Below are 25320 nucleotides of genomic sequence, written 5' to 3'. Positions count from 1 at the left end.
GGTGCCGATGCAGCAGTCTTTCCTACATCCTGATTTCTTTGCTTTGTGCTGGACAGCCCGGACTTTGTGCTTGGCCACGTGGATCTTTGGGTTACTTCTGCATTCTGACTGTTGCCGAGTTTTCCTGGCTGCTTTTTGTTCGCCGAGACGGTGTTCCGTGAAGATCCCACTTGCTTTCCTTGACTGGTATGGACCCACTGTATCATGCTGTTTCCTGGCTGTGGCGGGGTCTGGCAGCTCTGCTTTACATAGAAGTGGACAGGGGTGATCGTGCCTGGGTGCCTGCGGGACTTTTGTTTTGTTAATTGGCATCTCCGTGCCTCATCATTTGGACAGTTCCTGTCTTCATCCTTTATGTAGGCTTTTCTCAGTGTCCTTTTTTGACCTCGACTAGTGATCCGTTATTGCGGGTGGGGTGGTGTTCTGTATTTCGATCTCTGGCTCCCCTCCTCTCTTCTCTCCTCTCCTTCTCTTCCCTCTTTTTCCTCTCCTTTTATCCCTTTCTCTTTTTTTCCCTTCGTTATTATTCCCTTTCTCTCTCTTCTATATTTCGGGTGACTCTGGGCGACAGGCACGCTGTTTAGTGGGATAGGCGATAGCCATTACAGTGATGTAGGGTGGGGGGGGTGTTTGTTATTTTAGTTTGTTTTCTTCTATGGTCCCTTTTTTGCTTTCTTTCTAGGGGGTGGGCTATGTCCCTTTGTTCTTTCTCCTTCGTTTCGTAAGTGTCAGCACTTTCTCCTTTTTCGGGGCGGGAGGGCGGTCTATGCGGTGACCCATTTACTTGTTTGCTACGATTTGTCCTTTATTTTTGAACCTTTGATGGGCATTGGATGTATCTGGGCTTTGCTCTACTGTGGTTATTTGATTGCGTAGGGGGCTGCATCCCTCTCGTCCCCCCCCTCTTTTTCTGAGTATGTTGCATGACACATGGGTAGATATGGCTTCTGCCTCCTCTATACATCATAAAATGAAACCTTTCTTATCCTGGCGCTTACTGTGTGACGATTTCGTTACTCGTCTATCCTGTATTCATCCTACCGTACACATTGATGTTGTTCTCTTTTGACTCTCCTGATTTTGCGGCCGGCCCTTGTGGTTGTAGGCCTGCGCTTGTACTTATACCTGTTTCTCAATAAAGGTTTTAAAAAAAAAAAAAAAAAAAAAAAAAGATGGCGCCCACCGCCGAGTGAAGTATCAGACAAAGCGGGTTGAGGCTCGAATAAAGGAAAGTTAAGGTGTGTAGAGTGTCAGAGTGCCTGTCAATTCAATTCCCCTTGCTATAACAGCCCCCAGAATGCAAAAGCGGCGAAATTGTAAAAACGATTAAAAGCGCTCCAAAATGTATTTTTAAAAGTCTAAAAGCAGTGCGCATAGGTTCGTAATTCCTCCTGTCTCCTCAGCAGCTCGCAGCCCCAGTACCCTCGCTAGGGAGAGCTTCTGTAAGGCGGGGAGCGCTGGCCAGGGCGCGTCTAAATACAGTGGGAGGGCGGGAGGCCGGCCCGACTTGAGCGCTGACCTCGCCTTCCTCACTCAAGATGGCGCCCACCGCCGAGTGAAGTATCAGACAAAGCGGGTTGAGGCTCGAATAAAGGAAAGTTAAGGTGTGTAGAGTGTCAGAGTGCCTGTCAATTCAATTCCCCTTGCTATAACAGCCCCCAGAATGCAAAAGCGGCGAAATTGTAAAAACGATTAAAAGCGCTCCAAAATGTATTTTTAAAAGTCTAAAAGCAGTGCGCATAGGTTCGTAATTCCTCCTGTCTCCTCAGCAGCTCGCAGCCCCAGTACCCTCGCTAGGGAGAGCTTCTGTAAGGCGGGGAGCGCTGGCCAGGGCGCGTCTAAATACAGTGGGAGGGCGGGAGGCCGGCCCGACTTGAGCGCTGACCTCGCCTTCCTCACTCAAGATGGCGCCCACCGCCGAGTGAAGTATCAGACAAAGCGGGTTGAGGCTCGAATAAAGGAAAGTTAAGGTGTGTAGAGTGTCAGAGTGCCTGTCAATTCAATTCCCCTTGCTATAACAGCCCCCAGAATGCAAAAGCAACAAAATTGTAAAAACGATTAAAAGCGCTCCAAAATGTATTTTTAAAAGTCTAAAAGCAGTGCGCATAGGTTCGTAATTCCTCCTGTCTCCTCAGCAGCTCGCAGCCCCAGTACCCTCGCTAGGGAGAGCTTCTGTAAGGCGGGGAGCGCTGGCCAGGGCGCGTCTAAATACAGTGGGAGGGCGGGAGGCCGGCCCGACTTGAGCGCTGACCTCGCCTTCCTCACTCAAGATGGCGCCCACCGCCGAGTGAAGTATCAGACAAAGCGGGTTGAGGCTCGAATAAAGGAAAGTTAAGGTGTGTAGAGTGTCAGAGTGCCTGTCAATTCAATTCCCCTTGCTATACCAGCCCCCAGAATGCAAAAGCGGCGAAATTGTAAAAACGATTAAAAGCGCTCCAAAATTTATTTTTAAAAGTCTAAAAGCAGTGCGCATAGGTCCGTAATTCCTCCTGTCTCCTCAGCAGCTCGCAGCCCCAGTACCCTCGCTAGGGAGAGCTTCTGTAAGGTAGGGTTAATATGCCTACTGCAAAGAAAGTGTACTATGCAGATCACAGAGTGCATATATTATAAATAGGTCAGTGGTTAGTGCTTTTGTTAGAGAGATCCTTTTGTTATTTGTATTTTATGTTACAATTCTAATATAGAGCAGTGAACTATTAACTGTCATCAAAGAGCTACATGCTGAATGCAAGGTATATATTAGAGCTTTCTGATTTTTTCCCCAGTTTTTCATTATCCTAATGTTGCAAAAAGGGGTTATTTGGGTAGAAATTCTTTATTATTATTTAAAAACCAACAAAAAAAAACCAACCATGGTGTTAAGTTTTAAATTCTGAGTTTGTGCTTCTCCAGACCAAGCACACTTAAACTGTACTGCCCAGCAGTACGGATGACAGGTGACTCTTACATCTCATAATCCTGTGCCTTATGTAACATTTCCTATACACTGATCTACATATGTATTATTGTCTGTGTGTGTGATGTAAAATGACATCCTACACTGGTACTGGTGGTGCTCTAAAAATAATTGAATGCATCTGAGAGAAAGTGGTTATAGAGACGAGGGGACATGTTAAAGTTTGGTAGTGAGGGAGTCTGTAACGGAGGTGGTCATTGGGGGGCGCCATCAAACATTGTCGCGCCGGGCACCACCAGCATTAACCCCTTGGGTGCGGCTGCGATTCTGCGCCTGTGCGGCACATTCCGATCGCGGGTGCGGTCATGACGGCCGGGAGCCGTCATCAGCACACGAGCACTGTGTGCCACGACGGCTCCCGGCCGTCATCAGCATGGAAGGGGTTTAAGTCGGCCCTGGCTGGGAGAGCTGATCTGCAGCCCTGCCCCTTAGCACGTGCGCGCTTCCGTGGACCTCCCGCGCTCGAAGGCGGCTGACAGACACTTTAAATGGTCCTAAGCACCTCATTCCGCAGTTTGGGTGCTTTATGTGCCTCACCTACCACAAGCTTAGAAATGAACAAGGTCACAACTTGTGGCTGCACAACATTGAACGTTTTACTAGTCTGCCAGGAAGGTTCTTGAGTCTTGACATGACGTGTTATAGTGCTGCTACTTGTGTCAAATAATATTCAGCAACATCCTTTACATTTGGCTGTAATTGGAGGAAAATAACATTTTTGGGAGAGTTTCTCGATTATGCAATGTCCTTCACCAAGTGAAGAACCGTGACAGATTATTGGGAAGGTACCCCCAACTAATTGCAGCATAAGTTAAGAACCCTCCTTTCCTAACTCTGAAATTATGAAAATGTCACACATAGTAATCTGAAACCTTGGCAGCTATGCAGGGGCGCAGCCATCAATAGTGAGGTAGGAGCAGTGGTACTGAGGAGCAGGGGTTTAACCCCTTCGGTGCTCGTGACGAGACCAGCTCGTAATGAGTCACGGTGGAGCTGTGCTCATGATGAGCTGGTCTCGTCATGACGGCGCCGCTCCGCCCACGTGCGATTAATTCCCTGCCTGTGCGGGTGAAATAATCAGTGGGCGGGGTTATGACGAGACCAGCTCATCATGAGCACAGCTCCATCGTGACTCATGACGAGCTGGTCTCATCACGAGCACAGGCGGCGCCGCGCTCACGCGCACCGTGGGAAATTACAACCTGCAGGGAAGGGGTTAAGGGGCCACTTCAGCCCAATTAGTGGCTGTTCACTGCCAGACCAGGAGATGGGAGGCCCAATTTCCTTCTGTGCATTAGGGCCCAAGGTACCCTTGCTAAATCACTTCCCCCTACAACTTCCCTCTCTCTCTCTCTCTCTCTCTCTCTCTCTCTATATATATATATATATATATATATATATATATATATATGATTCTCTATCCCCTTCACTATCTCCCTATCTCTCTTTCTCTACCCCTCACTTTCTTTTGTCTCTCTCTGTCTCAAATTGTTTCCCTCTCATTTTCCCTCTTTCTCGTTTGTCTTTCTCTCTCGCTGTACCCCTTCACTCTCATAAACCTTCTTTACCTCTCTCTGGCTCTCCCCCTCCTCTCTAGTTCTCTCTCTCACCCTGTCTGACACACTTTCTCTCCCTCACTCTCTCTCTCTGTCTCTCTCATTCTCTATGTTTCCCCTCTTTCATAGGACAGCTGACAAAAATAAAGCATAGATACAAACATTTTCCAAGAGACCACAAAGTATAGTCTGTGGTGAGCCTGAGGGCCACATTGATTCTAGCAGGATGGGAGTGGGGCTTTGTGGGTGGATAAATAAGATTGGAGGATGCTTTATTATATTTTTTTCCTTTACTTTAGTAAGCTTGTAAATAAAAGCGTCCTCATTTATTTAAAATCGTTCTGAATGTTAATGCTCACTTAACTAAACAGTGGCCCAGTGTTGTTAACCTGATGGCTGCATGTGAAGGTAAGGAGGGCCACAGGTGGCCCCCAGGGCTGTACTTTGAGTATCACTGAAATAGAGCCTCTGTGGACACCGATAAGATGGTTGTTTACAAACTATTAAACCTGTCTCATAAATCCACAGGATATTTTACCAAAAAGTAAATGTGTACATATGGGTTGTCCTGTAAAGGTTTGTGCTGAGGGGGGGGGGTGGGGGGATGCTACAAGGGGACCATACACACATTGCATTTGCCATTGAAAGTCTCACAGGTGGATTTCCTGTCGGCTGCAGCAAAAAAACTGCTGCACAGAATTGCACAAAACTAGCATTAAGATATTGATTATATCAACAAAGTCTTTCACCGGACCCTAATACGCAGACTCCACGACGCAGGGATCCAAGACAAGGCCCTCGACTAGATCCGCTCTTTCCTCTCCGGCAGAACACAGCGGGTCAGACTCCCACCTTTCCTCTCAGACCCTACACCTACCACCTGCGGAGTCCCTCAAAGGTCCTGCCTCAGCCCTACGCTCTTCAACGTCTACATGGCTCCACTCGCCCCCATCATCAGAACCTACGGACTCAACATTGTGTCATACGCAGACGACACCCCACTCATCCTCTCCCTATCCAACTAACCAAACACCGCCAGACACAACTTTCGAGAAGGCATGGAAGCCATCGCCAAATGGATGAAAAACAGCTGCCTACAACTAAACACAAACGAAATGGAAGTACTCATCATGGGCCCAAACCCATACGCCTGGAACGACACCTGCTGGCCCCCTCCCTCGGAAGCCCACCCACCCCCACGGACCATGCACGCAACCTGGGAATCATCCTGGACTCAGAGATCAAAATGGACCGGCAGATCAACTCCGTCTCGTCCTCCTACTTCCACACCCTCCGCCTCCTACGTAAGACCTTCAAATGGATCCCCCTCGAACACAGAAAGACCACCACTCATGCCCTGGCTGGACTACGGCAACGCACTCTATGCCGGAATACCTGCAAGCTACAGAACATCCAAAACGCCGCCGCAAGAATGGTCCTCAACCTGTCAAGCCACTGCCACATCTCCCAACACCTGCACACACTCCACTGGCTCCCCATCGAAGCTAGAGTCACCTTCAAGATGCTATCCCATGCTCACAAGGCCCTCCACGACACCGGACCAGCATACCTGAACAGCTGACTCAAATTCCATGCACCCCAAAGCGCCCTACTATCAGCCCAGCTCTCCTACGCCATGGTCCCCGCACCAGAAAGACGAGATTTGATTTGATTTGATCAATGGAGGATTTTTGTTACTTTTGTGTAAAAAAGTTCAGTAGTATTTGAGGAACTTGGAAAACAAAAATAAAGAGCTAATTAGAAAGCATGTGAACCTGTTCAGAAACAAAATACCTATCTAAAACCCTTGAATCTCATCTGGTAAAAAGAGCCAATCACTTTATCGCTGGTGGCTTTTTCCAAGTTCACAAAGCAGTTTGCAAGTCTTCTAGGGAAAATAAATGTTGTGAGGCTTTATGTAGAAATACACTCCATACAAGTAAGGAAACCATTCACAGGCAAAGGACGTACAGCTAGATTCATCAAGCTCAATTGCGCTCGCAAAGGGCCAGATTCTGAGAATCTGGCCGTTTGCGAGTGCAATTTTTGCATTTGGGATTCATCATCCCAAATGCAAAATTCGCTAATAAAGAATTCGCACATTTGCGAGGAATTGCATTTAAGGAATCTCTATTTGAGATTCCTTAAATGCAATTCATGAGCCATTTTGAAATTGCGAAATTGCAATTTAGGACCGCTATTTACCGCGAAGTCAAACCACGTGGTAAATAGCTAAAACTTAGAAAAATGCATTTAAATGCATTTTTCTAAGTTGCATGTTACACACACACATGTCCTTCAGACATGTGTGTGCACAACATCAGTGTAAATTCACATTTCAGGGGTGCTACAGGGTGTCTTTTGGACACCCCTGCACCCTTGAAATTGCATCCTTATTTGCGATTAGCCTTTAGGCCCATAGGAATGAATGGGGAGTTACACAGTTATTCCTTATTTGCGATTAGCAATTTGCTAATCGCAAATAAGGAATGTGTAGGAATCGCAATTTATTTAGCAATTCCTACATGAATCCCGTTTTGCAAGTCCTTAATAGCGATTCCTTATGAATCGCTATTAAAGACTTGCAAAACGGCCCTTTCATGAATCTAGCTGTAACTTTAGAACTAGCTCGCAAACTGAACTTTAGGTCACAAAATAATATGACAGTAATTTATTTCCCTGCCACACTTAGGGTATGAAGACATTAAAAACCCTTTTTTGTTTGCTATAACCCCTAACAGAAATTCCAACTGCGCCCTAGGTATTGCATGCAGGGCTTTCCACTGGCATGCAATGTCCCCAGTACCAGCTAATATTACAGCACATTGATACTGCTTGTAGCAGTATAAAAATAACAATATGAATTGCTTACACAACCTATGGCACCGTATAACTAAACTCTGCACTAAACCTTCAAAAGACATGTCAACCTACATTTAATCTTGGAAATTTGGGCTCATTTTGGCCATGTAGAATGGAGAAATCCCAAGTTGCGTTTTCCGTTGAAATCGCTAGAGCAAATTCTTGGAGAGCGCGAACGGAAAAATTGCTGCACAACATTTAATTCCAATGGCCACAGTGTGGTAGTGAGCTGGGAAGCAAACGCATGCAGGCCACGCCCTCTGCCCAGTGGGCAATAGAGGCAGAAGTGTTAGCTTTAGATTAGTATTAAAAAAGCAAACCTTGTGCCCAGTGCCCTTTGAGCACAGCAAAAGGTCATGTTCAGGCTGACCCTACTAGATATTGGAGTTAGTGTACACAGGTACATTTTGAGCAATTCTATAATTACAATATCTTTATATATTCACAGGCAAAACTTTTGTTAAGGGAAGTTATGGTATCGTCATATGCTCAATTACTAAATAATGTAATCAAATGCTTAAAAATCCCATAGCAATTTATAGTTTGAATGATATTATGATTTTGATCAGTAACCTTCCAAACATTGACATTCCTCAGTAATGTTTAGCTATGTGAACTTACCGGTGCCGCAATAAAATTCTCATGACCTCTAGACTTCTTCTGCCCCAAGATATGGCAGGGCAAGGTCTTCGGCCATGTCCTGTAGCCAATCCCCTACTACAGAATCCATTGAGCGAGGTAGAATGCCTTTATCAGTGGGTCTGGGTGCAGGTCATATCCTTTGACAGACATTGTGCATCCCTTCCATCTTCCCCTTTTCCCTCAGATCGTTCAGGGCACGACTTTCAGCTAACCATACCTTGGACTCATTAGCCCTGCCCTCATGGCTCACTGACTATAACCTCCAACTATATTTTCAATTATTTGCTTTGTTTTTGTTATGATATAAACCGCCCATTGCTAAAGTATCAACTACATGGCCTTCTCGGACTCTTAACTCCTTAACCGCGGTGCGAATTCCGCTGCGGTGCGGGAGTTCTAATGAGTGAGTGGGGCTGCGTCGGCCAATGGGCGTGAGCAGCACTACCGAGGTAGTGCTCACGATGGACGTTGGCCGACGTGCGCACGTAACGGGTTGAGATTCTGAGCAGAGAATGTCACCCTTGGTCATGCCCTGTGTCAATCACATTGTTTGCAGAACCAACAGGGTTCACATAGCATAAAAGGTTATGCATCTCGACACTAAAAATCAGTGGTTTATTATTATCCATGTCAATGACACTATTCTATTAAACCCTGCATTGAGAAATGAAGTGGATATGAGTAGAAATGTGGGTACTGTTAACACTGTCTACTCTATGGAGAGAGTTTACATTGTATACTGCATTGTTTGCAGACAGTGAAACTCCCATAAGAAATACACCACAGAGTATTAAAAAGTATCAACTAAGAGCAGTGCGTACTCTATGCAAAATGTGTCCTAAGAGTGACTTTTTACCTACAATAACCAAGGTCTGAAGGTGCTAAAGATCATACTAAATGCAGCGTTCATATAGCAAGTACTGGGCACACGTTTAGAGATAAACAGTATTGATACTGAGAGATTTACATAAAAACAAGTCGACACTTGTTGTGTAATAAACACGTTGTTTATGTGGATGTATTCTTCAGAACATACAACGCCAGCCGACACGTGTTTCGTCAACAAGGGGATACCTGTGACTCTTCAGGGCTGAAAAGGCGTGATGAGCGGATCTAGTTACCGGTGATAGTTCCAGCCAGGTCGACGGGTATTTGAAAGAGCAGTAGGTACGGCACGAATGGATGAAGGAATAAACAAAGGCGGGTAAGTCTGTGTGGCCAAGACCTTGTAGTACCGGGTCTCGGTGGTGCTCGTCTCGTCTCTGATAGTAGGAGCAGCGTTCAAACTGTGTTGAAAAAGATGCAGATAACCCAGCTTCTGAAACAAAACAAGCATGTGTACATATGTTAGTACCTGGTGCACACAGTCTTCTATGTTATGCGGAAATTGTTATACTTTGACGATTCTATCTAATAACTCAAGGCTGCCTGCAATAGTTAATATATTTTATGAACAATCCTTGCCCTGTTGGAATCTTTTTCTGCAGAGCCAAAAAACTTGTGGAACATGCCGAACGCAAGTCTTCAACTGTCACCTGCCCACAAAGTCAGTCTTCAATACATAGATTTATATTGTGCTCAATACCTCTACACACCTAAGATGTATTAGGAGCACATACGTTTTGAAAAAACTTACACCCATTCGCTGGATACAGGCTGTACAAAATTAGGCAGAAAAGTTATATGGTAGTTATCCACACTAAGTATATACTATCAAATAAACTAGCACACTCGTTGGATATCATCAGTAAAGTCATCAATGATGCTCTCAATCACATAATTTGAGATGTCCTTAGTGATGTCATAGAAATTGATGTCATAGAACATGTCATGAGTGATGTAATATGTGAGGTCATAAACAGTGCATGGCGGGGGTGCAAGTTATAGTTCTGTGTTTTTTAAATTTCAAAACGTTTATGTTATCATTAACATATTCACCTAACTATAGCATTACTTTAACCCTTGGTTTTTTTCACTGAATGTATACTTTTTTTTTTAAACAAAAACAGATCTATTTATCAGGCCTAGATATAAAGTTACTTTAACCTTTGTTTTTTCAATACATTTCTAGCATTTTTTGTTTACATAAAGTAATATTGTAGTACCATCTGTAAAGCCAACCCCCTGCAGCACATGCCCTTTGGCCATGCTCAGCAGGGTGTTGCCTACAGGTTTGGCCTGCAGCCATACCCTGTTGTAAACCTTTCCAGAGGCAGACAATCCCCCCCCCCAAGCAGCCATCCCCATGCTGCGCATGGCCTGTCATCTTCCGCAGCATAGGGTTGGCCACAGGGCCTGGCTTGCATCCAGGCCCTGCATCCAACCTCCCACAAGCAGCCAACCCCACGCTGCACAGAGCTTTTCGCCATGCACAGTAGGATTTTGGCCAGAGGGCTTGACCTTCCACTTTGCCATTTGGCCAAACCCCCAGCAGGCTGCTAGCCCAAAACGGTGCACAGCCTTTGCGTGCGCGGAGTAGGGTTGGCCTTCAGGCCCCGGGGACCACCTCCCCTGGGGCAAAACATATGTTAAGGGGAGGGGGCATGCAACCCCCTTTGACCCATAATTGGCTCCAGGGACTTCATCCCTGTGCCTAGTTGCAATACAAAGGGGAGCCGGGCCTTCCTCCTCAAGCCTTAAAAAGGCCTTGAGAACCCTAACCCAGAGACCAAATACAATTAAACAGGGGGAAAGGGCATGCATACTCAGCACTTCCAAAACAGCAGCCCGTCCTGAAGATGATCCTGAGTGCATAGGATCGAAACGTCGTCGACTCCTCAGCGCAATTGAAGGCGCCCTTACTCCGTGTGGTTCCATCTAAATCACTCCACCTATTCCTACGCAACCATTGTGAATCATTTCGTGCTGAACCACACAATCACTTGTATATATTTTCATCTTATGTCACTACGCACCTTTTCACTGTTTTCAGCTTTGTCACTTGCGTCACCACTTATATGTGTCACGAGCACATTTGTGCACCAAGTCCAAATTGGGCTGCCTATGCAATTTATGCCTACAATTCTGATACAACTGTACCGTTTCTAAAACTTCTTTCCTAAATATATGATGCCATGTGCACATTTGAAAAACTTGACGCGAGTCTCCCTCTTTCCTTCCTCGTAATGTATTTTACATAGTGTTTTAACTGACTCCGCCACTGAAAACATTTGAGGTATTGTTGCTTTTTGTCATATAATTATCCAGATCTCCATTGGTTTATTAGTCATACTCCTGTGTTTTTTTCTTATACTTTGTTTAAACAGGGCTGGGGGTTTTCCTGAGCTTAGAGTTGTCACCTATAACTTTTTTGACCGAATGACTAATTAACGTTGATGAATCTGGTTCACCTCTTTAGTCTGTCCTGGGGGATTTCTGACAAACATCTTCCTATGAAAAATATCTTTAATTAGTGAACAGAAGAATGAAGACTCAAGCATGTTCTGTAACTGCACCACTTGTAGGTCACTCCGTATTGTCTTTTGTCAGAGTGGGATCAGAAGTCAACACAGTTGGACCCTACCACGAATGTATGACAGTATTCTGCAAGCCGGAATCATGCTGTGCCTTCACGGCGCCGTCATTAGAACAAACGTTTCTTTAGTAGGCATTTTTTCAGCAATCAAGTCTTTATTAGAACTTGCCTTTGGGGTGCGGTGGATTTTGGAATAGGTTAATTTACTATTCCAACTCCAGAATGTGCAACAGTAGGGAAGGCCTTGGACTTTAAATAACAATGTGCCCCCTAAGGCAAGTCGTTATAAGGAAATGCGTGATGCACGAATGCGTTCATTCTATTGCCGGCGCTGTGAAGGCACAGCAGGATTACGGCTTTGTTCTAAAGGACGTTTCCCCCCTACCGCAGCATGCCACCACACTTACTTGACCATGAATGGAAACACGTAAAGTTTGCCCACACGTTAGCCAAGAGATAAACCAATATAGACATGTTATCTTTGTTCAGACTATAACATTCAAAGGTTTCTAAAGAAAGACGTGAAGACAATGTGTGCGATAAAACCAGAAGAACAAGGTAAGGCAGCACCAATTGTTTTGTGCAATATGTGTACAATGTGTTGAATGTAGCAAAGCAACTTTCTTATTCAACACATATTATATGTAAAGTAATGTTATATATGTATGCAGTGTGTTTGTGTACTCTTAGTCCAGAAATGACCATTTATATAGCAAACAGCTGTATTATTTTTGGTACTAAATAATGTATGTTAATTATTTCCATACTGAATGCCCCTTAAAAGATTCAAACTCTGACCTTGTTGGATTCACACAGTTGTGTGCAGCAGGAACATAACCCACTATCTATTTAACTCAATAGGAACTTGTGTAGTGAAGGCTATACAAGTATCTTCGCCAAAAACTCTGGAACCCACATGGCTATCGTATTAGGATTTGGGCATGTGACCTGCAGATTACACACAGTACTCATTAGATGGCACGTTAACCCTCTAAGAAATGTTATGATATCAAACACTATGACCAGCAGAAGGGGCGCGTCACTTTTACGTGAGTGGAGCTTACACTCTGGATTTTGCTTAAGCTAAAGCGGTAAGCCTACACTCAGGAATAGGGAAAAGAACTTTGATTCACATTAAGCAAAGCCAGCTAGCCTCTACTCACCACCTCACTGGCCTGAGGCTCCTCAGGTGAGGAGCTATCACCTGTATCCTAGTGGAGGTGAAATAAGATCTTGGCTGATTCTGCAATGGGTTGAGTTTGGAGATATTGAAGATCCAAGTCTTCGATTACTTGAGGTGGACAGTACATGCAGGTATTGAAGAGGAGAAGGTAGAATGAATCCTGCTGCCCTCCACAGGGCACCGGTCCTTCACTTTTATAAACCCTCCAGGCTAACTTTGGATGTTTTATTATTTGGAGGCATTCGTTTTTGAGACTTGTTACTAATGCTATTTAAAGTAGTACAAATTATTAAAGTGGTCAGATCCATTCAAGAAATCCCACCTTTTTAAATTGTTCGTAAATCGCCTGACCTTGGAAGTGATAAGTAGCTTTTCATTTTAATGCCAATTCCATTTCCTTTAATTGAGAATTAATTTAGATTTGTTCTGTATCTGTATTTGCAGTGCATTGCAGATTTGTTTGAAAAATACACCACAAAGGCTGGATTGCGGGCCAACGGCCAGTTATTCATAAATTAAAGAATGCATGCACACATAGATATTTGCATACCAGAAGGAACTTCTGACTCTTAACATTCTTTCACTCCCACTCGAAATACCCAGCATGCGAGCAAGAGGGAGGCCTAACCTAAAGTACAATGTATGCATCTTATTCTGAACAGAGGGAAATGAAATGGGGCAAATTAAAGAACCTGGTCTCTGTCTTGAAGAATGCCTACAATAAATCATACAAATCTAAAATCGAAATAGTGCAATGCATCACCCGCAAGCAGGCCTGTCTGTTTCAAGAAACTTTGAGAATCCTGTGTTACAGTAAGGGAGGTTAGGGAGGAAGTACTCAGACCATATAATTGGTAGTGCTGTGAAACGTGTTTCCCAAGGCGCCATCTTAGAATAGTCCCCTTGATGTATCACTTTTGCTGACAGTGGTTTTTAATTTCAATTTATTGTGCCATCTAACGGAACTACTTGCACTTTCGTCCCTTTTTTAGTTATTTTTACATGCTTGAGCTCCAATTAAAATAAAACATTGATAAAATCAATAGTTGTGGTCGTTTTGTGAAAGGCTTTCTCAAGATTTAGTAACACGCATAGATGAGTTGCATTATGGGTAGAAGTGGTGCAAGCTTAACTCAGAATTGGCTGATTTACTTTATTTTTTTCATTTAAATGGATCGAATACTCACGAGCTATTTTGTATAGTTTACTGTGCTACAAGAATGCTATGAAAGGTTTATATATTTAAGCAGACATCTCAAACACAGTGCCCTTTATTGTATTAGTACCCTGTAATAAGTTCTCCAGGTCTTCTTTGGCTCGCAGGGTTAGTTTTTTCTGAAGCCCTAGCACTAAGGACTCGGTTAATGTGCTAATCCAGTTTAGAAACCCAGTGAGGCTACAATCAATTCCCAGCCTACTGAGCAATGTTTGTGTAAGAAGTGATTCTGGCAATGATCAGTCCCAACAGATGGGTAAAGGACAATTAGTGGACACCTAAACTCTCTTTCATAAAAGAATGACACACTAGGATTAGGAAACAGAATATGCATTTAAGATGTTTATTTTAAAATCCTAACCCAGTGCATATGATATGAATTGTAACCAAACAGGAAACAAACAGTAATGAAGCGAAGCAATTTATAAGTAATGAAAACAGTAGGAAAGAATCTAAGATTGTTATTGCATTTTATAGTCTCAACACCATCTTTGTGCTATTCCTAAGCACTATCCCAGTTCTAACACATTAGTAAATAAACTGCCCAATTCTGAGTTTCAAAGGTGGTTCAACTTTGCATATCTTTTAGTCGAACGATAAATACTTATAGTCTGTATGGATATTAAACCCACGAATCGCTCAAAAACAGTGGATAAGCAAACAGCCTGCAAGTCTCCTGTGAAGGCCACCCACCACACAGCAACCTTCGATTTGATTCGGCAAGCGGCGGCCCCTCCATTAGGGTGGAGGAGCACCGCCCCCCCTGCTACCAACCGCATATAAAACAATATTAAAGCGAGTTTAAAACCCGTTTTATTATCGTTATATTTTAATCTCCCTGGACCCGCCCCCAGGACTCTGACGAGTCTTGGGGGCGGGTCCAAGGGGATGACTGTGGTGGGGGAATGGTGGGCACTCCCTTCATTGCGCATGAGAGTTTGGCTGGCCGTTTCAAGACGGCCAAACCCTCATGCGCTCTGAAGCTTTCTCAAGGCACAGGCTGCCAGTCTGCTTAGGAGAGCAAAGTCCCAGCACTCAGGCAAGCTTGACACTGATTTCTTGCAACTTCATAATTGGCCCGCAGTCTGGAAGCCTGTCCCATGAGCAGGAAGAACACAATGGAACGGGCGGCGGAGGAGGCGGCGATCAGATAATTTTCCTTTTTTTTTTTTTTTGTCCCCCGAACCACCCCATCCTCCCCCCCAGCTCCCTCCTCCGGCCCGCCTCACCACTTTTGCAGGGAACGGGTCGCTGCTAAAGTACTGCTGCTCTTGTCCCATGTCCCGGGGTGGAAGCTCCTCTCTAACCCATGGCCTGATGTGTGAGATTTTATCAAATTTGGTCAGAGAACTTGTTGAAAATAGTTCAAATAAACTTAAAACCAAGTTTAGTCCAGGAGCTTGCTTGAATATTGTTAGGAAAAAGTAAACAAGGATTAGCCTGAGAGCTCGTTGAAAATGAATAAATTAAACACTAAACACGACTTAGCCTTAGAACTTGTTGACATTATCAGAATAAACATTGAACTGAAGTGCCCTGGCAGGTACTGCAGCATTCATTGTTTGTAATAGTCCCTTGTGAAACATAACAGTGTTTGAGACCTGCAGTCACTCACCCTCTAGATACTCTGTGTATTAGTAACACTTAATAATGATATGCTCAAGGAGAGATGTTTAAGTATCATGAATGTATTTCCATGATCTTGAGTAGCATAATTTTATTACACATTTGTAAGTTGTAAATTCAAGCAATTAATGTGCATTGGAGGTAGTCACAATTATTCATGTGTTACCTATTTGAATATGCACATTTAATTGCAGTGAATGGTCTCTGTAATAGAAAAAAGATAATATTTACAACACCTCGTTAGATGCAATGGCCTTGCGACACATGATTTGTATAAATGTATGAAACAATAAACCTGCATCAGAAATAGCGTCTTTCTGCAATGTACTGAGCCCAGTTGAACAGCCAGGATAGTAATTCATGTTTCTTTCACCTGACACATGGGGGTCGATTCCGATTCGGGAAAAACCACTCCGAATAGCCGTACGGAGCGTTTTTCCTGTACAAATCGTACCCAGCAACGTCCCCCGTACGTACGACTAAGTACGATTCGTACCAGGAGCTGGACTCCGTACGAATCGTACAGAGACCGTACAAATCAAACCCACGTACGAATCTACCTCGGAACCCGCTGTACGCAACATCCGTACGGTTCGCGGCTGGTTTCTCCGACCCAGCAAGTACGATTCGTGTTGGGTATGCACCGTACGACGCTTTTTCTACAGGAGCCGAAAACATCCAGAGAAGCAGAGTTCGCCTCGAAACAGGTACGGAACGCCCCCCCGGGTACGGGCCGTACACCACATGATCGCAGGGGTACGGTGTGTACCCCTGCGATCATGGGGTGTATGCACCGTACCCCGCTATCATGGGGTGTACGCACCGTACCCCATGTTCGCTGGGTGTACGGTGCGTACACCATGCGATCGCGGGGTATGGTGCGTATACCCCATGAACGCAGGGGTACGCACCGTACCCCTGCGATCATGGGGTGTACGGACCATACGGTGTGTATGTGATTGTGTGCTTTTCCGTACGAATCGCCCTTACCTGACGTGGACCGTACGAATCGCGTCCTCATACCCCAGTCCGGATTGTACTCGTCGGGTCGTACGGCATGTTTACGATTTGTACGGAGAGGGCTCCGGATACGAATTGTATGGACGTTTTTTTTCCAGGATTGGAATCGCCCCCATAATGTAAGACATATATGATATGAAGATGAATATTATGCAAGGTTTTACGTACTTATAGAATAACACTAATGCGTTCATTGTAGCACTGATGTTGAGGTGAGCCTTTTTGGATTAACGCCAACCTGATTTAATTTGTGATGGTGTGCAGAACTCTGATTGTCAGACCCTGGGAGTGTGGACAACAAGTCAAGCACTGGACCTTACTGGGTCATTTTTCTCTGATGTCCCGAAGTCTGCACCAATGCTTTGCAGATTGGGCCAAGTACAACCCCTTCACCACTTGCCTCTCAGTGGTAGCAATGGTGAGCAGTCATTGGCTTCTCAGGGAGGTTAGTGTGGGGGAAGAACACACCTCAGCACTCAACAAACACCTCAGTGTAATAACTTGATTTTTCAAGTCAGTGAAATTTTTTATTAATGTATACTGCAAGTAGGTACTTCCCAGACCATGGATTAACTTTATTTCGAAAGTGAAGGGCTACTTAAGTTCCTCTACTGTGCTTAAACTGATGAGATAATTAGTTTAAGCAAAGTAGAGGGACTTAAGTAGCCCTCCACTTTCTAAATAAAGTTAATGCATGGTCTGGGAGGTACCTACTTGCAGTATACTATTCTGATTCCAACCTCCGCTGCCCGTAGCCGAATCACTCCCCATTAGAAGACTTACATTTTTTATTAAAGAGTGGCACTTTCATATTACACACAACAAAACTTGGGCACTTTGGATTTCTGCTGCAGGGCCCCTGTCCAACTGTGATGCAGTGCGCACAATGAAATTCGTTTTATTTACTTAAATGTTTACTTACCTGTAAAACTCCATAATCCATACATCACTACCCCCCACCCTGCCCCTCCCCCTGCCCACGTCACCTCCCTACAGAAACACCTACTGCCGACCGCTAGTGCATTGCGGGAAGCCCTTCGTACAGGATTTTAGCTCCCCTACAGTGTTAACTCTCAGCCCACAAGCAATTCTTACACCTATCAGGTTGGAGGTGTGAGAATTGCTTGTGGGCTGAAAGTTAAAACTGTGGGGGCGCTAAAATCCTGTTCAATGGGCCTCCTGCGGTGTCTCTGAATGGTTTCCTTGCAAGGGGTCACTTAAGTAAGTTAGTGGGGCCTCCCGCATTCCCTTAAGTAAATTAGAGGGGTCTCGCGCATTCCCTTTTGACCCAGGGCCAATGACATTAGAAGCACGCCTACTAACTATCACACTCCTACAAGCGTGACAATTCAGAATTTTAATATACATTCAACTACACTAATACCTACTGCTCAAGCTATTCTTATAGCTTTGTGTGGTAGGTATGTCATTTTTTATGTATATTGATTTAGTTAGAAGTGTTGTGCTCATCACAAAATTAGCCGAACAGTGCCACCATGTTGTGGGCTGTCATAAGTGCCTGTTGTTGACAATTGAGTGCAGGTGCTGAGCACCGGAAACGACTGGCTCAAATTAAGCACTGGTGTGTGTCTGAGTGAACCAGAGTTAAAGAGGCCTGCTGGTTCCATTTTGGATACCCCTGACCTGTTCATAGGGTAGAGGTGAGGTTAGGTTCCCAGGCCATGGAAGCCTAGACTAAAGCGTGAAACTCACCCCCAAAGAGTGAGACTGTTTAATAAACTGACACTCATTTATATTGCATTCCAGGAAGTGAAACGCACACAGAGTAAGTAATACTGTGTGCCAAGGTATTAACTCGCCCCTACTGAGAAAGGCTGTGCACCAGGCACAAGCCTGAGATGTGCTGTGAATAATGGCGCAGTACTCTCTATGCGACCTTGCACCAAGGTGAGTGATTCGGCTCAGATAAATGAGTCTGTGCGCCAAGAAGCAAGACTCGCGCACAGTGAGTTAAACTTTGCTTCAAGGCGCGAGACACGCACAGTGACAAAGACTGTGCTTCAAGGCTGGAGTCTTCCACCCAATTAGTGCGGGTGAACTTGTTCCCCGGCCCGACCCCTCCACAGTCTGCTGTCGGCACCGTATGCCCCGCCCACCCTGTTTGTTTTCCTGACCTTCGTGCTCGTTTGCTCTGTGCGCGCGTGCCTGCCCTTAGCGCCTCTCTACCTAATGCCGCTTTCAGGCGCCTTACTCCAGTGACCCGGAAACGGACGCTGTAACAGTAGATGCTTAATCTAATGTGGCTTTTTGTCAATATTTCTCCCGGGCACAATGTGCATTATTGTGAAAGTACCGTTTTTGTGATGGGAATTAGTTCTACGGCCGGGTCCCAGTATTCCCGATGGCCTTTCATACCCTGGCACAGTATTAATAATGGCTGTGAGTCCTGCTGTGCCGGCCCATCTGCCTGCTGTGGGCTTCTAATGAGGTTCCTGTCGGACAACAGTGGCCACAGGCTGGCGAGCCCAAGTGCCCAGCAGGCCTTGTTTCCTGAGCATCCTTTCCCTGCTGAAGGTGAAAAGGACACACTGGCCGCGCGGCAGCAGACAGAGCTCTTTTGTATCCATCAGCCTATTTTGCATTCACAGCAAACACGAGATGGTGTCTAAGCAAATGTAATACGTTTGCCAAAACAACAGGTAAGATTCAAAGGAACGCCCTCGCACAGAAACTGACGTGTGAAGCGAGCAGAAACAGGAAAATGATGCAGGGAGTCTGAAGAAAGTGCTTTGTCACACACGGATGCACGAAGCGCTATATAAATGCCACACATTTATATAGCACGTCCTTTGGGTTCCAAGGACTTTGTGTGACACAATACTTGGGGGCATATTATCAAGGGCCTTATCTCCGCTTTTTTGGCTTTAAAAGACAAAAAAGTCGAGATAATCTTTTTGCCCTATTTTCAAGGCGGTGCTAACATGCATTTGCATCTCTAATGAGATGCAAAGTGGGCGTCACTGGGTGTACCTCACACAGAAAAAAATATCGCTAAGTGCACATTGCGATCTTTACAAGGCGGCCCACGGCATATTATTAGACGTTAGTTTTTTGCGAAAACAAACATCTGATAAAATGCTGACTTACCCTAGTTATCCTATGGCAGGTGGATCATAAGGCTAAGTGCACCTTGGCCTATTTACAACGTTTTCGCCGTAGTAATTTCGCAGGATTTCCAGCGATATCCCCTCGATGAAGCCGCTATCGCTGGAATTTTTGTCACCTCAGTGATACGCGTTGTTAATAACGCGTTAACCGGGCGATAAATTCCAGCAATAGAAGTCGATACATAAAAAAGAGCGCTAAGCGTGCTTTGCGGTATTTATCGCCGTCTATTGATAATATGCCCCTTGGTCTTAACGCAAAACGGGGCCTAAAGGGCCCCACGTCAAATCTAGTTGAAAAAAAAAAACGTATTGACAAACAATTCCAGAAAATAAGCTTTAAAGCAGTGACGTAGCAAGGGAGGCCCTGGGCCATAAGACAAGCCAGGAAAATGGGCCCTCCTGCTCCCAGATAGTCAGTGGAATGCATTCATAATCGGGGTCAGAGGGCTCCTCAGACCGATGGGCCCCAGTGTCACTGCACCTACTGCACTATTGCTAGTTAATCCACTGATTAGCAGCTCTCGCGTTTAGAAAAATACATTGTCCTCGAATAGAATATTTTTTGAGGGGGCAAGGATGCTAGACGGATGACTACAGAATGAGCTATTTTGGTATGTAAATATTCAACAGATGCTGCCTCTCAGCAGGCTATTTTGAGTAAGGCAGCATTAGTGTAATCCCGCACAAGCAGGCTTCCCTGCCTGAGACAGGACATTCACCGCGGTGCACGCAGGTACCAGCGCTACTTTTCTTTACGCAGGGGCATATTTACAATAACTGGCGCATCCCTGCATATCAGCAGAGATGCACCAGTTATTGTGCGCCATGCCTCCGCCACCATTGATGCGCCGCATTTACAATGCGGCGCACCATGGGGTAAAAACGGCATCGTGCCTTAAAAGTGGCGCATTGCTGGAGTTGCGGCGCAAGCACGACGCAGTTCCAGCAATGCTCTGGGGGTCCCTATCTAGTTAATGCTGCGTCAATCCTTACGCCTGCTTCAAGCAGGCGCAGGGTTTTGACGCAACATGGGCCCAAAAGTGACTGAGTGAAATCTTGTAGATTTCACTCAGTCACTTTTAGGAGGCGTTCCTGCGCCGGAACGCCCCCGCAGGAACTCCTACATGTGGCGCAGGGCTTTACAACGTGACGCATCTCCCAGATGCGTCACTGTGAAAGTACCCCGTACCATGGCGTAGGATTTGCGCCGCCGCTGCACCACAAAAGTGACGCAACGGCGGCGTACATGAGGCACAAGGGGCTTGTAAATCTGCCCCTTTTTGTTTTGTATAGCGCTATCTCAACACTCAATTGGCCGGTTAGAAAGTGGAAAACATTGTGCAATATTAGTATACGTAAAAGTGCATGAATACAGAATATCAGACTGCAGCACATTAAATAAAATTACAGAAAGTATGTGGCATAAATGACAGTAGGCCTGCATACAGTCAGATCAAGTGATACATCAGGACCACTCCAAACTCTGAAAAATGTATGAAAATCTGCACGAATCTTTATATATTGCTGTTGAAAAATATGTAAAGTGAGATTTTTTCTTTTTTAAATTAAAAGAACAATGATTCCTCTCGTCATGGGAGTTTTATTCATTTTACAGTTTTTACTATCTCTTATTGCCAAACTATGAATCAAACCCATAGTCTACAAGCATTTGAATTCTGCTATGACTGACAGTGGCCGCTGCTGGGGAATCACTCATGCAACACCCATTAAGAGTGATCTTCTCTTCTGATACTTTTACCAGTCTGACACACAATTTTCGGAATTTCTCAATTACACACTTGACCTTCCAAGAAGTTATCAAATTTATGAAGGGATAATTTTAAATGAAACATCACCAGCTAAAATAAATTACACAAATGAAAAATTGCTATGCAAATTCAACAGAACCCTTTCTAGCTTTTCCAATTTATTTCTAAACTGTGGTCAGTTTGGGGGAATAGACACATCTAAACAAATTAACAGATCGTTTTCTTTTTCCCCATTAAAGGAATAAGTACACAGGCTAGTAACCAGTGACAAGCTGTCTGCAGTAGAGAAACAGTTTTACTACAAAGGACAGACACTAGAGTCATCTGACCCCCTGAGGCCCACTGGTGATAGATGAAGTAGCATTTCTTGCATTGATATCAAACCCATCAACTGAGAGGCATTAAGACTGACTATTCTTCTAAAACTGATTGATAAAGGGATAATTTAGCAAAAGCATTAATGAGAAAGATATTCCAAACAAGGATCTTAGTATGTGCGGGATACCCATTCTCTTAGCTCTGGTTTACTTTCCTTCTCTTACTCCAAGAATGATATACATCATCTACTGTTGACTTATAACATTGTGAATCATCATAGTACATTTGATTTTTTATCATTATGAAATGATATTGTTATAATTCAGTTCAGTGTAACACCACCTTCATGCATGTGTTTGGGGTATTTTCTTGACCAAGTCTCGTACAACCGCAGAAATTCAATTTGAGTGGCTGACAGCCCCGATTATTTTTTAGGAAAAGTGGGGTTTGTTCTACAGGACCCCGCGTTAGCAAACTCCAGGATATCAGGACATTTGCTCGGCTCTATACCATGCTTCATCAAACCCTCCCTTTTCTCCAGATCTGCTGCTGCAATAATTTTCGAGTGAAAGTGTGCCCTTGTTACCTCACACCCTTTGACTACATTGAAACCAACCAGGTCCAGACCCCATTGGTGAAGGGATTGGTTGAAGACATGCTCTCAATTCTGAACAATTTAATAGGCAAAGATAAGTCTTTCTCTTCCCCACCCTCTGAGGTTTTAAATAAAAGATATTTGGGATTCCATCCAACAGATCTGAACTCTGGAAATTTTTAGGTATTTTCAACTTGCCCTTGAGCCACCGGCCCTCTGTCTTGACAGGTCTGCATTTGCTTCGATTTAACCTGTTGTGCCTGAATGACAACATTGGTGCCTTGCAATATATCATACACTTTGACTTTATTAATATTTTGGGATAAAGATACTTTGGCACCCCTCGTGGACATTGTGAATCTGGTTTGTCCTGGAGTGGACGCGCATCCTGGGTGGGCTCCCGAATTCACTCCGTCATCTTCACAAGGACGTTGGGTAGCAAGCAGGGGTCTCGCAACCATGTTCGGCGCCAGTTGTCATGTTCCTAAGTCCACACAGATGACACGGACACTGAACTGTAAACATAAGGGAACTTTATTCTCCTACTGCCTTCTCAAAAACTGCTTGCTCCTCCCTTTTCTCCCCATCTCCTTTCCTGTTCCTCCTGTCTCTTTCACCTGGCTTCGAGTCCTAGCGCCCCTCGCATGAAGTCTACCACAACATTACAGGCTTGTCACCACTACATTATACCTGCAGTCAGCTTGCAGACAGGGCAGGGATGTCAGAAATTCGTAGCACAACTAATAGAAATCTCTAGAAACTTCTCATGCGTCAAAGAAGTCACAAGATATAAAAAAGGATCCTCAGACCCACTCTTCAGTTCACTTTCTGGACCTACAGAAGGACTCTCAGAGGACTGCCTGCTGCTGTGTCTTTCGTGCACTCCACAAGACTGCTTTGATGCACATCGAAGGAAGCTTTGCTGCCTGGAGCCTGCCTAGAACCCTTAGAGGCCTGCTCTGCTTCTTGATCCCTGCTTCATGAATTGAATGCAGGACTACCAAAGTGACTCCAAGGGCTAGTTTGTTAGCCTCCTCTTCAGAGCAACATGGGCATAAAAGGCTCCCATAAACTTGAACCCATACCAGGGCCCAGTCTGAGTGAGTCTTAGCCCCCCAAGTGGTGCCCCTTGAGTTCTGGACCATTGGTTGGGGTGTCCAGATAGTCAAAATCCAAAAGTTTAGACTTAGAAAGTTTTTGGCCAAAAACTGCTCTGAGAAATGAAGGAAGACCAGGACCAACATACTCGTTGATCCGCCCGAGGTGTATCGCAGGATGGCCTGACTTTGTGGTAGCTCCTGCAACGTTCTTTTCCACAGCAGAAAATCCTTTTACTGGGTATCCGGCCTCCTTGAACTCTCGTTCGCTACAGCCTCCAGCTTCTTTCCGCTGAAGATTTTCGACTCCCAAAAAAGAGACTAAGTCCGAACGTAGAAATCTTCACTGCAACTCCATCCAGCTGGTCTCCGATGAAGACGCTACCTCCTCGGGCACCGCCTGCAACCTTGCCCCATCGAACTTTACCTTCTCAGAACATTTTCTTCAAAATATCTTCTAAGTCTGAAGGTAAGTCTCAACTGGTCCCAATACACTTTTTTGTATGTGACCTGCGCTCCATCGCGGTCAACCATATTTTTCGACTTTGACCCGGTCTCGCTTGACTAGATGCTGCAGTTGGCACTTTAATCTTTTAGGCTCTGGTTTTTACTAAAAACTTAAAAAATTCATAACTCTAATTTAACTGATTCGATTACTATCATTTTGGTGTTAAAAATGTATTAAAATTTAGCTCTGGTTTTCTAAATTGGTGTGGGATTTCTCCTGTGTTGTGTTTTCACTTTATTACTGTTTGCGTGCTTTAAAAATACATTAGACATTGCCTCTAAGTTAAGCCTGACTGCTTTTGTGCCAAGCTATCAGAGGGCTAAGCACAGGTTAATGTAGTAACTTTTGTGGTTCATCCTTACAGGGATTGTGGCTGTTGTTTGAACATGGGTCACCCTTCATTCAACCAACAACCCAATGTCTCACAGTTTCCTATGGAACCCACAGGAATGCTCATTTAGTTATGTATTTATTATTCAGCAGTACCCATACGTACCCCGCCTGCATTTAACATTTTGTTTCTCCCATTTCCCCTAGACAATACCACATGGCTAAATTTGTGCCCCACCCTATCCTGTTAAAGCCTTGAGGAAGGTGGGAGCCAGAAGCAGAAACTAGTCAGCTATTCTTTAGTACACAAGATCCTAGCAAAATGTAGCGCAGCGCTCTATGAAAAGAAGCCATTTTTGTGCAATGCGACTACTGAGCAGCAGTGCAAAGGCAAGCCAGCACTGCGTTGTGTGAGACTAGTACTTTAGATAAACCCACATTTCAATGCACAGCCAAACGTCTAAGGTTAAGCCATGCAAAATGTTTAATTTTATGGCAATTACAGATCCTACGCCTAAGAATTTTATACGATAATATTCTGCTTATCTCTTGTCTCCGCTACATACTGTGACACGGAAGGCTCGAGTCAGATGCTGGCTCTGGGTCAGCTCGAGGTCCTCTTAAATCCAGGGACAAAAAAGAGTTGAGCCTGCATGTGGTTTCTGACCCATATCCCTTCCCCAAAATCACCCTAAAGTAAAGAGAAAGGGGCAGATTTACAAGCCCCGTGCACCACATTTGCGCTGCCGTTGCGTCACTTCTGTGATGCAGCGGCGGCGTAAACCATGCGCCAGGTTGCGCCCTATTTACAACGTGATGCATCTAGGGAGATGCGTCACGTTGTAAAGCCCTGCGCCACATGAAACCTGCATCAGGTTTCATGTGGGCGTTCAGGCGCGCGGGGGGGGGGGGGGAGTTCTGGTGTAGGAACGCCTCGGAAAAGTTTTCACTCAGTCACTTTCCGACACCACTGTGTCAAAACCTTACGCCTGCTTGAAGCAGGCGTAAGGCGTGATGCACCATGTTGAGGATAGGCCAG

Source organism: Lissotriton helveticus, chromosome 7 (genome assembly GCF_964261635.1).
Source record: "Lissotriton helveticus chromosome 7, aLisHel1.1, whole genome shotgun sequence".
NCBI classification, from domain to species: Eukaryota; Metazoa; Chordata; class Amphibia; order Caudata; family Salamandridae; genus Lissotriton; species Lissotriton helveticus.
Note: the sequence above shows the minus strand (reverse complement) of the source record.